The sequence below is a fragment of the Lonchura striata genome, chromosome 2, assembly GCF_050655825.1.
Source record: "Lonchura striata isolate lonStrDom1 chromosome 2, ASM5065582v1, whole genome shotgun sequence".
NCBI classification, from domain to species: Eukaryota; Metazoa; Chordata; class Aves; order Passeriformes; family Estrildidae; genus Lonchura; species Lonchura striata.
Window position 1 is genome coordinate 54,306,901 of NC_140704.1, and position 15,860 is coordinate 54,322,760.

The following is a 15,860-nucleotide window of genomic DNA, read 5'->3' on the forward strand; positions in this document are numbered from 1 at the left end:
CACGAGTTCAGTATCTCAATTAAAGAGGACCTGAAAATTTCTAGTATCAAAAAAGGAATGGAGAAAGTTGCATATTCTTCTCTATAGTGCTATCACCATGTGCCAACAATGGCATGTCCATGTCTTAAAATGCGGGTCTCAGTCACCTGATCTTCATAAAGTTTTATAAGACACCAAAAACAAAAATTAAGATTAAGGCTATTAGATATTGGATTTTTCAGTTCCCTTGTAGCCTTCCCCAACATTCAGCGCTGATGGTGCATCATACTGCGGTGTCAAAACCAGTACAGGACTCCACAAGCAAAGCCAGCCATCAGAAGTACCAGCTCTGCTTCAGGACAGGGGCCTCCAGAGTAGAGCACAGAACTTTGCAACATTACTTTAAAATTTAAAGAGCATAACAGCTTTACCAAGCTGTGTAAGGCATCAAAGAGATCATTTGGAGCCAGCTTCATCCTTGAACAAAGCCTAAAAATAACTTGCTTCTACCAAGTGGACGTCACATCACAGACCAAGATGTCCAGCTAGTGTCCTAAGAAATGCAGTGACAAAATAAATTCAAGATAATTTTAAACATAGGAAGCCCAGTCCTACATCACTCAGTATTTTCTGGTGTCAGCACAACCTATGAGATATAGCATGATCGTTTTGGGAAGAACAGGAGAAAACAGATTGACAAGAGTGGCTGCAGAGGGAATGAGATGGCACGATGTCTTGCCCTTGATATGCTTCTTTGCTTAAACCTCAGTCTGTCAAAGCACTTGAAAAACATAACCCCCCCATCACAGAAGAGCTTGGCATGGCAAGCAGGAAGACTCCCATTGGTTTGAAAGATGATTGCTGGATAAGGACCTTTTGGCAATATGTGCAGTATTGATTTGTAACAAAAATATTTACCTGCCACTTTTAAAACATTAGCATACTAAAAAATAATCAGAAATTGAAAAATAAGGGGAAAATGCAGTCAACCATATTTAACTACACTTTCTCTTCAATAGGTCCATACCCAGCTAAAACATGAACAGTGGGGAAGCACTGTACATTTGCACCAGCTGAAAGCCCTCTCAAAACAATCAGAGAAAGAAACAAACTAAAATGTATGTGACAATCAAAATAAAGCAACAAATTAATGCAATCTTAATGCAAAAGGAATACATTTTGTTGCTCAATACAAACTATTGGAAGAAGTTGGGTGCTTTTAACAAGTCTTATTCAGTAAACCTTTTATTATTCAATATTTTAAAAAAATAATTTATTGTACTACAGATGTGTGCAAACATATATATTTACTCCCTACTTTCATTTTTATGTAGAACTATCCTCAGATCACCTTACATAAATACAATCAGGCTGATATCTACACAAGTAAAAACACAATTTCCCTCCTTCTTCTTTCAGTATTATTTTATTCTTCAGCATCATTCTGAATGATAAAGAGTTACAAAATAAATAATCCTCTGAAAGTCAGTCCCCCTCCACTGTCTCATCTTTAAACAAAATTTTGCATCTGAAATTTGCAGTAGTAAAGTTGAAGAACTTAAAATACTTCAATAGCTTATTTTAAATACATATTTACATTATTTTTACATTAATTTACATTAGTTACATCAAGAACATGAAACATTTGCAGGATCAAAACAGATCCAAGGAAAAAATTGATTATGCAGTTGCAGTTATATTACTTGAATGATTTTTATCTACCATATGATAAATACAGAAAAGGGCTGAGTAGCAACTCTGTCTCCTTTATTTTGGTGTATCCATCATTTTCCACCCCATCTCTTAAAATCTAACACTAAAATAGATCCATATCTGGCATGGGAAAACAAAAGATTTTCAGAATTTCACCACAAATCAATGCATTTTCAATATACATGTTCTGGATGCATGAGATGCAGAGAAAGAATATTTAGCATAAGGAGAATCACACCTATCTCTAATTTAAAGAGATGAAATGCACGTGGGTTGATTTTGCCATGGTATGGAATGCCTATTAAAAAATTAAATTCTTATCAAATAGCACTGCACTCTCTTTTGTCATTGAAAAACTAACATTTAGTATTACATGCAGCTTTCAGAAAAACATCTGCAATATTTTTCTGCACATATGCAATACACCCTGCTAGCAAGTATGGACTCATGGAGCTTGGAGAAGGGGCAGCAAGCAGACACATAGCCCTGGTTTAGGGGCATGATGAATCGTGTATTCAGCTGCAGACTGAAAGTACACAAACCTAAGCCTGGAAAATAAAGTCTTTGACCTATTTGCTATGAAACAAACAGGCAATTGGTTTTTGTTGAGGAATACCAGCTTGTCATGGAGGCAGCCACAGAAGGAAGTCACCCCCAAAAGAGTATCTGTTCAGCTGATGAGAGCAAATCAAATCAGAACCCAATACAAAAAGGCAAAAGAGCTTCTTCTCTTCAGCTCCTCTTTTCCCAGGAGCACAATGAGGCAGGTAGTAATGCTTCCTGACTCACCACAGATTCAGTAAATGCAACTCCCAAGGGAAGCTTGAACTAGATTGGGTTTGGAGCTTGGCAGCAGAGTTGCTAAATAGAACCAACAGCATGCTTTAAATAAAAGCAGTGGTGTGTTAAAAATCCCTGCGCAAAGCTTGTTTACCTGTCTGATTTCTTCATATTTCTTTCTCTCTCACTTCCTCCCACCCCCAAACAAAAAAAGGATATTTGAATGTGGAAGGCAAACCTGAGGCTACCAGACTTCAGGAGCTCATAAAACATTTAAGAGTTCTATGGCTACTTCTTTGGCTTGCAATAGCGTAACTTTCTATCAAGGCTTGGTCAAGCCCCTTGCTAGCACAGACCTGGGTATTTAGTGATGGATTTGTACCCAAAAATGGTAATTAGCAGGGCAAGCAGGTTATTCATAATACCATAAGATTTTAGGTGAGAATAAAAAAGCAAACAGGTCCTTCCCATTACTACCATGCTTGAACTAATTTCCAATAAGGCCATGTAGAGAAGTTCTAACAGATTCCACTCCTCTATGAAGTCACACACTTTCTTGAGACTATTGTAGTCCAGACATATAAAGGAAAACTATAGCTTTCCAGAGCTGTAAAGTAACGCTAGTACATAAAAATATTTTTTACATCCAATAGCTAAAGAAGCTCCATGCATGAAACACTAGTCTTACCTTGATGTTAGAAGAAAACCAGATTAATACAGTACTTATAAGCTGATATATGACTTAAATATGGATACAATATTTCTCATGTGTATCAATGCCTTGCTATTTCTATTTTGTTTGTGTTTCTGTGTATGCAAAACACACACTGTTTCTTGCTGTTACATACTCTGCTCTTCTCATTTCTATAAGAATAAATAAAATTAAGAAAAGGCTTCAGCAACACTTCTGCTTATCCATATCAGGATTGCTTCAGCATTATAGGGTTCCATCCCACCAGACACTGAGTTATACTGTAGTTTATGAAAATTTGGAACATATTCGCATGTCTTGGAATTAATTAGGGTCTTGTAGAAACAGTACCCAAAATTCTTTACCTTTCATTTCCACTATTTAATTTCATATTCTCAGCATCCTTATATTTTCCCTATCTTCCAAAAATTCTATAATTTCTGGGTATAGCTCCATCCTTTTGTCGTGTATTTATACAGCACCTAATGCCATGAAATCCCTTGAACAAAACAAGGAATTATAAAGAGATAATACATCATCATTCCAGTTTGAGCAAAAGAGTAAACTAGCAACGTGTATTGTTTTTCTATTAAAAAAGTCATCCTCTTATGTTATTTAATTCCTAATACTGTATAAACTAATTAAAGTTAAATTTACAAATTTATTTTTTAAGACATCAGAATTCTGCTTATTTAATTTTCCCTGCTTGGCAACAGGGACTGCTGAAAAGCCTGTGTTTCAAGATGGGAATAATTTTACCTGTTTCTGATTCTATGCTATTTTATTTTTATTGGAAAATGTCTAAATAGCTAAAACCAGTTAATTAAACTTCACCAAAACTCCGTTTTCAGATGAGGAAGAGTACACCTAATTTATAGCAGAACATTCATTTCTAACATGCAGTTTCAGACTGCAACCAGAACTGGAGGCAGAAAGAAAGGGACCAGGCTTTCTAAGAACAGACAGCACCCCAGTGCTTTCCATACTTGGCTGAGTCTGGGGGCACTAAGATCTGATTCAGGACACAAAACTGAGTCTCTCTCAAGATAACACCCCATGGCACTTCACCCTTGTGTTCTCTAAGACACATGTTCCTCTCCATATTCCACAACTGGAAGAAAGCCAGGCACAAACATTTGTTGTTTTAGTACAGCAGGATTCACATCTGGGTCATCCAGTAGCCTTCAGCCCTCCCGAGCCTAGTGCCAGCCCATACAGGCTTGATCTATTTATGTTTCAGCATCTTGAACACAGTGTCAGTGCACAAGGCACATACTTGCAGAACTCAGAAATCCAGGCCCAATTTTCAGCTGCAGTGGAGAGGAGCTGCTTGCTAGGTCTCATGTGAGTCTAGATGTGGTTCACATGTAGACAAAACAGGACCAAGATGAACCAGGATCACCATCTCATATTGCTTCTATTCTAAAAAACCCACCCAAGCAATCAAAACTTAGCATCTAATTGTGAAAATTAATTTGCATTAGTTTTTCTCAGAAAATGAAAGAAATTGAGAAATATGTAAGTTTTCAACACTGCTAATATTGTCAAACACCTACATGGTAGTTCTTCAAAAATTATTGATTTTACACCATGAATTTTAAAAAATTGAGTAGATGTATAACTCTTTTAGAGAAATATTATTTCTTACAAAAAGAAATTTCTTTCATCATCAGTTATCTAGTACTTTGAAATGTTTATTTCAAGAAAGGGATCTTTCCCACATCTTCAGCAGAAGGAAACCTAATTCTTTCTCCACCACCCAAGCTCTGAGAGGGTGGCATAGAGTTGCTGCAGGGATGACTGCTCATGTGGCCTCTAGGACTGATCCAGCACATCATCCCTGCTCTTAAAATGGGACATAAGTGCCTTGCAGGTACACAGCGAGGAAATACACAATTATGTGAGGTTCTGAACATCTTTCTGGAGGAACAGTATACTGTGGTTACCTATTTGGTTAAACCTTGGCACTTAGGTAGAGTTCCTCTGTATGTTAGCAAAACCAATAGTTCGATGCTGTTGCCTTCCCCTACAAAGGTTGCCTTCCTCTCCAAAGAGGTTTCAATCAAAAGGGAAGAATAGCACTAATATTAATCACTGGACAGACTGACTCCTGGACATACACCAAAATATATTTATTTAGGACATGAATTCTCTATTTAATGCTGCATGTTCAGACATAGCTGCTGCCACTCCTATGTGAATTCACATGTCCCATGGATAGACCATGCAATACACAACCTACCATCTGCCAACAGACATTTCCCTAAGTTTGCTTTCATTATTCTTTCCTTGGATTTATTGCAGTCATCATGATACATATTTTCTTCACTCTTCTGACCAGCTGTCCCATGCTTATAAACACACTGTAAAAAAATAAGCAATCCTTCTCGGGTTTTTGTAGAATACATTGCATTACAAATAATATAGAACTACAAAATCTAGGTGGATACTTTATCCATATGATATTGCAAATCATGACATGCATCAGTCATTCAAAACTTGCCATGTCACATAGAAATATCTCATTAATGCATCGCACATGGATTTTTTTTTAACCTTTAATCCCCCGATTAGCTGACTGAGTCAATGGGTAATTATTTGATTCCAGTATCTCAGCTCCAGCAACATGTTCTCTTTTATCACTCAGCAAAAACATGAAGCTTCTATCAAAAGTTAAATTAGCCCAGGATATAGAATGAGTATCTTGATTTAATGGTAGGCTTAAGGTGAAAGACTTTCACCACACTCTTATATAAAAATTATAGAATGTTACTTTAAAAGGGAAAGTCTTGGGTTCCTAAAGCACTACATTTTCTACTTTAGAAATCCTTCACTGAAAACACTTCAATGTCATTACAATTTTATGTAGTGGCTTTCTTATTTTTTCCAGAAGATTTTGTGGATCCCTTTAAGCCTTGTTCAGTTCAGCTTGATCCAAATACACCTGAGAATCAAAAAAACAACTGCAGCAAAACAAATACTGAGTAGCCACCAGTGCTGATTCTGAAGGTACATTTGCATGTACTCTTTTATCCTGGAACTGATGCAGTGGATGGAGGCGTTGCACAGTGGTAAGGAGGCACCAGGCCCAGCTGGGGATTGTTCACACTTTACACAATGCAAGTGCCAAAAAACCACACTTCCTATGCCCACTCTGTCCCTGTACCTCCTCCACGAACCAGGACAGGGGAGCTGTCCTCCCATCAGAGAAATTACATCAGCCATGGCACAAATGTGCACATTCACTGTACAAACACCGTGGCACACAGATAACTAAAAGTTCACCAGTCCAATTGGCCCATCCATATTTTACTATGTCAATAGATTTAAAGACCCACTGGACAAAGAACAATATGAGTGAGAAATACAGCTGAGGTGATTAAGTACTGTAGTTCTAAACTAGTCTTGGCTATCATCATAGCTTTATCTTATACAGTCTGTCATGCCAAGCTCCTCAGACTTCCACTTGAAGGATTAAGACTTTTGTCTGAGACATGTCAAGCTAGGCACCCATGAATTCCAATTGCATGCTAGGGTCTGCATGGGAGTTGACTTAATTTGTTATGAAACTGACTTCGCAGTTCTTTGATAATTTATTACAGATACCTCAATCCCACTTAAAGAGCTGTCCTTGACCAGCCAATTGTCTAAGCTAAGGAAGAAAAGTCAATCCTATGTTGCATAAGTAAGCTGTAATAAGAACTGAACACTTCATGGACACAAAGAGATAAAGACAGCAGAGAAATCACATGCAGCTGGCTGCACTGTTTAAAATGTCTCCAGTGACCACAAAACATCACTGCAATTCTATTGAGGACATTTAGTTTTGATGCTCTGTAAAAGTGTTAAACAATAATGAAAGTGATGAAATAATCTTAATGTGAAAGTTACATGTAGTTATTTAACCAGGTTGTTGTTTAAAATTAAGTACTATATTCTAGTGAATAGAAATACATTCAGGGTATAGTTTGCCATTGTTTCTGCATCCTATGAAGCCTAAAGAAGTTTATTGACACAAATTTTGAACAGCTGTTAGAGAGAATTTCTATTTGCTGATGATCAAAATTTCTAAGTGAAGCATGGAATATACAGACTTGTAGTTCTAAGGACTAGACTTGGATATTTCAACAAAAATCTCTGCTCCTTTGGAATTTAGAAGATAAAAGGTAACTGAAGCCCTTAAACTTTATCTTCAAAATGCAGAGGAGTGTCAAATAAACATGAAAAGATTCATATTTTTTCATCCATTTTATTTGTACTGAATGATGAAATAACATTAGCATTTCTGAGTTTTCTCTAATAAGGCAGTATGAAAATTATATTGAGATAAATACATGTAGGCTACTCACCTTAAATAGTTTTTAATTTCTCTCTGTTAAAAATCATATTAAAGGTAAGGTTTCTCAAAAAAAATGCAATTCAATGTCTGATAAAAAAAAAAATTAAATTCCCTACTTCGAGTAAATGCAGTCTCTCTAAAATTACTGGCACTATTCAGATGTGGATCCAGTCTGAAATTATGGCAATTAATTTCACATAATTTATTCTTGTTTCAACAGATTTTGAAGGTTCTATAAGTATCCAAACCAACCATGCACAATTGCTGAAGAAAGTTCATAAAAGTTACTCAAACTACTGCCTAGAAAGACGAGATGAAGAAAGTCTTTGTGTGTGCACTCTCTTTATGTTGCCGTCATAGTACGGTGTGATGTTTGACACTGACACATTCTTTACATCCTTCATCAGGGCATTTCACGAAACTATCACCGAGCTATAGGTCTTTTAGAGCACTTAAAGAAGAGGGAAGGGGTACAACTGAGAGAGAAGGATGAAGACAGCATTTATATGAAGGAAAGCCACATCACATTGCTGCCTTCTTGGAAGTGTGATCTTTCTTGATGGAGTTCAAAGATCTAGCCACAGTGATTTCTTTCAAGCTACAGGAGCTGTGTCCTATTCTTTTCCCAAGACATACAGGTTACCACTTCTGTAGTGCAATTATGTCTTCCTCCTGACATCCCATCTGTCAGGAGGGTTCTTTAACCCCTGGAATGAGCTTTTAGTCTTCACACTGAGACTTCAAATGTATGAGTCTAAGAGGAATGGTCATGATAAGCAATTAGCTTTCAACTTCAGTACAGGGTAATATTTTCCAAGCATTTCACATTTCCAGTTCAGGTGTGTATACTACTGATATATGCACTAGCGCTTCATGATTAGGATGTGGAGAAGGTTGGTTAACACCACCACCATGTTTCACAGAGCTTCAGACTGTGAGAACGCAAATCCTGTGCACAGGAATCATTGCTCCTTTTCTGCTAGGGGAATATCTTCCTGCTAATAATCTTGGGAAAAAATGTTATTCCACTCAGAAGAAACCTGTCTGCCTCTGTAATGCTGCAAGAAGTGCAAGTAAGCAGTCCAAGTATTTTCTGGCTCTCCCTTCTGTGACTATGTTACTGTGTACATTAAAGTTTTTCCCCCTCCCTCACTCACTACATCTTTGTAAGGCTTGTGAATTAAAGGAAGGAGCCGTGGAGGTGTGATAACCTGCCTCAGAGTCCCTAGGCTGCATACAGCACAGCAAATCTTGCCATCACGGCTGCCACAGGCAACAACAATCCACCAGCAATATCTACACCGAACTTGGCTGGAAAGCTTTATTATACAATTGTAACACCGGGGGGAAAAAGTGAACAAAACCCCTGCAAACACAGCTACTTCTTTGTCTCCCCCAGAATTGAGATGTGAGGCAGCCTTTTGCTGCTGGTCACCCTGGGGTGCTTGGGCTGCCCAGGAACACCGCGCACGGTGACGGCGTGTGCAGGAGCGCAGCCTGCCAGCACCATCGCCCGCAAAGCACGGGCTCCGCAGCCGGCAGATAAACAAAGAAGCAATACCCACTATCAAAGTGTCAAGTATCTATAACCTCTAGCACAGCACAAAGATTACAGCAAACAAAAGAGACGTCTAAGAGGCAAGGAGCCATAGGAGAGGAGGAGAGAAGTGATTGTGAGAATGGAGCAGGAGAGAATGCCTATCCTGACACTGCGAATGGTGCAGAAACGCAGGGCTGACGTGTTGTGACTACGAGTTACCATTAAGACATGCTTTTTACAAACCCAGGCTCCTTTCTCTTGAGGTACTTTAGAAAACATTATCAGGTTTGCAATCAGCCTAAAAGCAAAGCATGACTGTAGGTCAGAACTCAGGAGCATTATAAGAATATGTTTCCCTGGCAAATACTCCAGAGCAATTTGCTCAGATCTTTCAGGCGCTCATTAGAAATTTGTTTCCGGCGTGTATGGCAATTATTCCAGCTAGCTGAAGATTTCACAATGCAAAATCTTTTGGTTTTTGACACACTAAGAAAAGGCCAACAGCTAAACAACAGACGCAAAGCTGGAGCTCAATAAAACTGGTTTCTGAAATGAAGACTAATTTCAAGTAGCACTAGCAAAGAACCTCTTAACTGCTGTCTTTATTGGTATTTTTACCCTCTGAACTACTACCTGAATAGAGGCTATACCCTGCACAGTCCAGATATGTTGTGCACCAGAAGAGATGGACCTAATTCTGCTTTCCAGATATATATCCTGTTTTAAAAGCAGTAATGTTCTGTATTCCTCCATTTGTGTCTGCCTGCTGGCAACACTGCCTGCAGCTGATCCAGACGACCTTGTTCCCAACCCGCAGAAGCTTCCCAGTTCTTGGAGTAACTTTTGCAAACATTCCCCTATGTATGGATTGGGCAAAGAGACTCAGTGGTCTGATCCAAGAGAGAATAGGCACAGTGAGTGGGGCTATGTGTGTGTCTATGTGTCAGGTTTCTGACAATGAAAAGGTTAAAGTTCTGCAAGTGTTTTCTAGAGTGAACAGTATTGTGGGCAAAAAGTAAAAAAAAAAAAAATAAAAAATGTTAGAAGCAGATGGAGCAAAAAATTTCCCAACCTTAGCTATGTAAATACAATCAAAAGGCTTCAGGCAACTTTTACCCTGGACTCTGTTTTTTGTCAGATCAATGACAAGTCACGTTAACAGCGGTGTTTAATTCTATCAATATGTGACCAATTGTGTTAGATTGTTTGGCCATTGATTTCACTCAGTGCTACATTTGAGATCTGAAAGGAACTGCTTTTCCCTGCATTACCACACATGGTGACAAATGCCCAGTGCTGACTTTCAGTACGGCATGCACAGAAGCTCTGACCACTTAAATGCTGGGGGAATACAGCAGGATAGTCATATAAGTGTTATTCTTTATTTATTTTCCAAATTGTCAGGCCATGCCATGCAATTCTTTTTAGGTTTGAAAGAGGTTGTTGACAGAAACAGCTGAGTAGACAATAAGACAGATGACAATTTGTCCACATGAAAATGATACGGCAGACCTGGAAAGCTGCATACTGAAGGAAAACAAAATGGAAAAGACTAATTCCTTTCATATTTACTATTACTTGGCCACCTGAAATGCCTGCCTCAGTATCCAGAAATATTTGCTAAGGCAAATGCACATTGTGCATAAGAGTTTTGAACACCAGTGATCTAACAACAGTGGTCTTCAGTGTATCATGTTTGCAATGAAAACCCTCTGCACCAAATTTTGAGTAGAGATTTATATAGGGTTCATACATCCACCACAATAGATGAAGCTGTCAGATTGTGGTTTACAGAAGAAATTCAAGATTGGCTATCATTTCTTCTGACAATTAATAAGTTATTTATAAAATGCTTATCAAACTAAGTTTATTTGCAAAAAATAATAAAATCACTAAAAATCATAAAAACCTCATAGTTTGAAGTGTTATTCTTCCTCTTGAATTCTATGAAACTACAGAGATTTCAAATGACAAATAAGCCAGAAATTCTTAGGTTCTCACTAGCAATAGGGTAAACCACTATTGTAAGGTAACATAATTCTTAAGTTATTTTTACAAACCTCTATTATTTAAATCAAATTTAATATCCCCAGTTAAGATCTGAAATAATGTGACTCTCATTTAACTCTAAGTAGTGTGTCTCGCTCTGTCTAAAACTATGCTACAGAACATTTATATGGCATTTATTTGCCATCTTGAGGAAGAAATATTTGCCTGGATAACAGCAACTGTTCCAGAAAAATCCACAACAGAAATTCATTGGGGTTTTGGACTTTGGCTTGTGTATTTTTGTTTTGTGCAGAACAAACCAAAAATATTTATTCCAATCACCTATTATTTGCTGCAGTCCTGCTCCAAGTAACATTATGCCAAACACTCTAAAGACTGAAGCTGAAGAAAGTAGATGTTTAAACCACAGAATTCACATAAGAGAAGTTTTTCACTTATTTCAGAAATCCAGGATCAGGCATGCACTTAAAATTCCAAAGAACAGGCATGCACTTAAAACACAGTGCAGCTGCCTTAATTGAAAACAAAATACAAATGCATATAATTCCAAAAAGGACTGCTCTTTCACTGACCTGCATGCTATTGTTAATGGCAGGGGAAATAGCTCTCCAAACTCACTCTCCAATGAATTGGCAGGGAAAGTTTTCATTGATTTCACCCCTGTTTAACAAGTTTCTGATCTAACAGTGTCTGTTTCTAAATCTAGAAGGGAGGAAAACTGCACTTACTCACATCCATTACACCACTGCCATGAGAGAGATATAGTGAAGAGTTTAAGAGTATTTCTCATCCTCTCCCTCCTCCTTAACCACAGTGTTAAAGGAGGCTGGAGTACAGCACCTACCATCCACTCTTAATTAAGGTGGTCAAGAGGTGCATATTAAAATAGCACAGTCAGTGGGCTGTTTTGAGCAGCTTCCTAAAGCCTTTAGCCCTTGTGCACCTTTGCAGCATTCAACTTATCAATTTACTTGCAAATGGCTCCCTGAAGTATTAACCCGGGTTAATTATTCGTCAAATATGATTATGCAGTGGTAATGTAAAAAATCGGAAATGCAGGATGGAATTTTTCACTCCAGCGGTTTGGCAATTGTGGCAGCTGGTGGAGAAGCTGGAGTAATTACCAGCCCATTCCAGCTGGTGGATCAGCACTCTGGTTCAGGGCGGGTGGGGGAAAGAAAAAAGCAATAAAGAACCAGAGGAGCGGGAATATGAGCCGTGCCAATTGACGTGGGGAAAATTTCACAGCTGCTGGTGGTGATAAATGAGACACTGTGGCCCTACTTCTAATCAATACATGTAAATGCTACTCATTACAGCTTTTATACACACTTCTCAATTAGCCTTTCCTCCCACTGGTAACAAGGAATGTCATGCTTTCTGGACTGTGAAAGTGGTTCGGCAGTAAGTTCACCTGCATCGGTGAGACGCAGGAACAACGCTCACAGCTCAGCCTGGCAGCAGGTGGTGGCAGTGGAAGTCTAAATTCCTCCTGTAATGTGAATTAAATGAAATCCCAAGTGCTGTCATTTAATTAAATGGGTTTTTAAAATACCATTTCCTCTTTCTTGCAGCTAGAATAACCTGTTCCCAGACACACGCACTCCTTTGCCTACACCCAAGTCCTTCAAATGTAGGGTGGGGGAACACCAGCTAAGATGAAGATTTAGTCTTGTAAAACCAACCAAGTTCACTCTCTGAAAAACAGACAAATAAAAAGAGGTCAAACCTGCACCCTAATAAAGAAATTAGCCTTTTATTCAGAGTTGAAAGGTTTTCTGTTTCATTTTCTCTCTGTCAAAAAGGTTTTTTATGCCCATTCCCCTGTGCTGTTTGTAAAAGGAAACCAAGTAGGATGACCCCCATGCAGCAACATCACCTTTCTTTGCAGGGTTAAAAATTGTCACTGCCCACTATTTTGTGGGAGTTCAGCCCAGCTGAAACACATTGACTCCACAGGCTCACCACAGCACAGTTCCTGGTGCCAAGCTAAGTAACTCCCCAAAGCTCACCTTGTATCTGTCTCCTGACACAGGAGAGCAGAGCTCAACTCAAAATGGAAATACATCTCTATGTCCCATCCCAGGATACACCTTTCATCACAAGCCTTGCACTTCTTGAGGACTCACAAATCTGTTTCTTTAATAATCCTAGAAGTTATAGCCCCAATAACAAAGAAAAAACCAACATATCTGATAATTTTTTTACAAGCTCTCTGTTTTGTGATCACATGTATCCTTAACAGTCACTTTGCTTGACTGAGACTTTAGGTACTTAATGCTTTTCTAAAGGTCTTCTTGTGGCAGTCAAGTGAATACAGATTGGTTTTCTCTCTTCGCCAACTTCATCCACACCAAACAAAAAGCAAAAAAATTCTCATCTTTTGATGGTTTTCAAGAATAGAAACATGAACACAAGGGCCATGAATCCTCAAAACCCAACAAATACACCAAGAAGTGGGAAAATACTGTTTAAAAAAAATTTATATTCATGATTTTGGGAGCTGATGTTCCCAAAGTGATTTAACTGTAAGCACCCTGCTCATGAGAACAAATACAGTTATATTGGAATATTTTCTTAAGGGTGCACAGTCACTATGTATATCTGAAAGCATGGCCACATATTTTCTAGTTCAACTTAAGCAGCAAAATACCCCAGTTTCACCACCTAAGGCCTGATTCATTTATCATCATCAACTGGATCCTTCATGCACATCCAAGAGCAGTATCTGATCTTGCAATTTAACTCTTACATGTAACCTTTCCACTTGAAAAACTACCATTGCACTTTGAGGGAACAATGTACAAAAAAGGCTACAGGATAGGATTTTTGGTAGGTTCTTAGAAGACATTTAAATTTTCCACTTTACAGCAAAATCGCAGGCGAAAATAAAATTTCCTAAGCATCATGAAATAATATTAATCTATAATTCTAATAATTTTGAGACTTTGGATTTGTAGATTTTTTCTGAGGGTCACAGACAGACAGCAATGGTGTTTATAGTTTACGTACTTGGGCTGCCTATGCATTCAATTAGAGATGCAAGACACGTGGCTGAGTGCTTTCTTGCCTTACCCCCGAGCATAGCATACTGTATAAACACCATGCAGCTGTGTAAAACTGAGTTTCTCCAACCAAACAGTGGAAAATTATGATTAGAGGTATATCACAAAACACAGTGCTGGTGTGCTTCTCCTACTACTAGAGATGTGCCTGATTGAACCAACATGTGATGGGTGGGGAGTATATGTGATACTAGCTGCATTTTAAAATGCATACAAATGCACTCTGCATACATATGTCATTCTAACTTCTTTAATCATATCTGACCTAACTGACTTATTTAAATTTAGTTTAAATTTTTCTCCTTTGCTGATGGTGAATATGGCCAAATAACCCCAATAATGCCAAATAACCCCCATCCAAAGGGTTCATTTGGCTGTTAGCACTAGTTCAGCTACAGAGACTTTTCAAAGCTGTGCTAGAAGTGGGACATGCATAATCCCACACCCAGGCAAGCCCTGAGGCAACTTGCTATTAGGAGGCAGCAGCTCCCTGGCAAGAGGTCAGTGAGTGCAGTAAGGACTTTCTCAAAGCAGGGAGTTCCCATAAGCCATCGGTGTCAAGTTGGTATCTAGAGAAGACACTGTCTACTCTGGAGCTTTGTGAAATAGCTGCTTCAGCTAATGCTGAGCCCTTCTCCTACTCCACCCATTGTTGTTTTCAGAGAGATCATTATGTTTAGTGTGACATTTTTACAAGGTGAAAAACACTAATTCTTTGCAGCAAAGCTTAATCCAACTCTATGTACTCACACTAGAAGCTTGCTCCCTTTAGAAACACATACTTTCAAGATGCAGCCTTTCAAAGTGATTGGATTGATGAGGATCCACCATATCTTCTGTCCATTGAATGCATCACCCTACTCATATTCCTTCTTAACACAGACACAAATGTCTCGGTGTTCTGATACAGACACATTCAATGAAATTATATACACATTTGATGCAAAATTCTTTTTAAAACACGCTGTTACTGATACTCTGGTTTATATATAGTCAATCATCTTTACACCATGTGATCATATTGATAATTATATATAATCTTATCTGTTTCCCTAAACATATTATCATGGACCTATATCCACTTTTGGTCTATAAACAATGCTTCCGTTATTTATTAAATGCATGTATGTACATTCTTTTTATATGTTGACATGTTCCGTAATTATAGAAAAATGAGTGATGATCAATACATGTCAAAAGATCACTGCAAACAGAAACAACAAGGTGTTTTGCATAATGTTTTACATGTTTCTAAATACAGTTTTCTTCTAAAATATATCATTATACTGACAATATATTGGCTCTTTTTACTGAATACTAAACCATATATTTTCTATGTGGATAGGAGAACCCACACACACTTCAATACTTCCTGCAGTGATCCCATTCTGTACTGCCCAAAACCCACAAGACCCTGGATTTGTCTCTCTGCCTGCTAGACATTACTACTTGTGACTACAAGTCACCCAGCTCTGTGCTGCTAAGCTGCCAGTGACATTGTTTCAAGTCATCTACTTTAAAGGCCCAAGATGTGCACTCATCTCAACTTCCACATTAAAAAGAGAAAAAAAAGAATTGAAAAAGTTCATCAAAATGAAAGCTTGCATCTTAAAATAACTGTGCCAAATCTTACAGCTTTTCATTAATTCATGCACTTAGACTGTAAACTCTAAAAATAAATGTATCACAGTTTTTCTCATTATGTTACCCATATCTGATGCTATTCCCTTCATGCACTAATAA

The 15,860-nt window shown here is 38.1% G+C and overlaps 1 protein-coding gene across 13 annotated transcripts in view; it reads right to left on the minus strand.

Moving 5' to 3' along the window:
• The window catches only part of POU6F2 (POU class 6 homeobox 2), a 354,882-nt gene that overhangs the window by 241,676 nt on the left and 97,346 nt on the right, over window positions 1-15,860 (minus strand). The window lies entirely within an intron of this gene.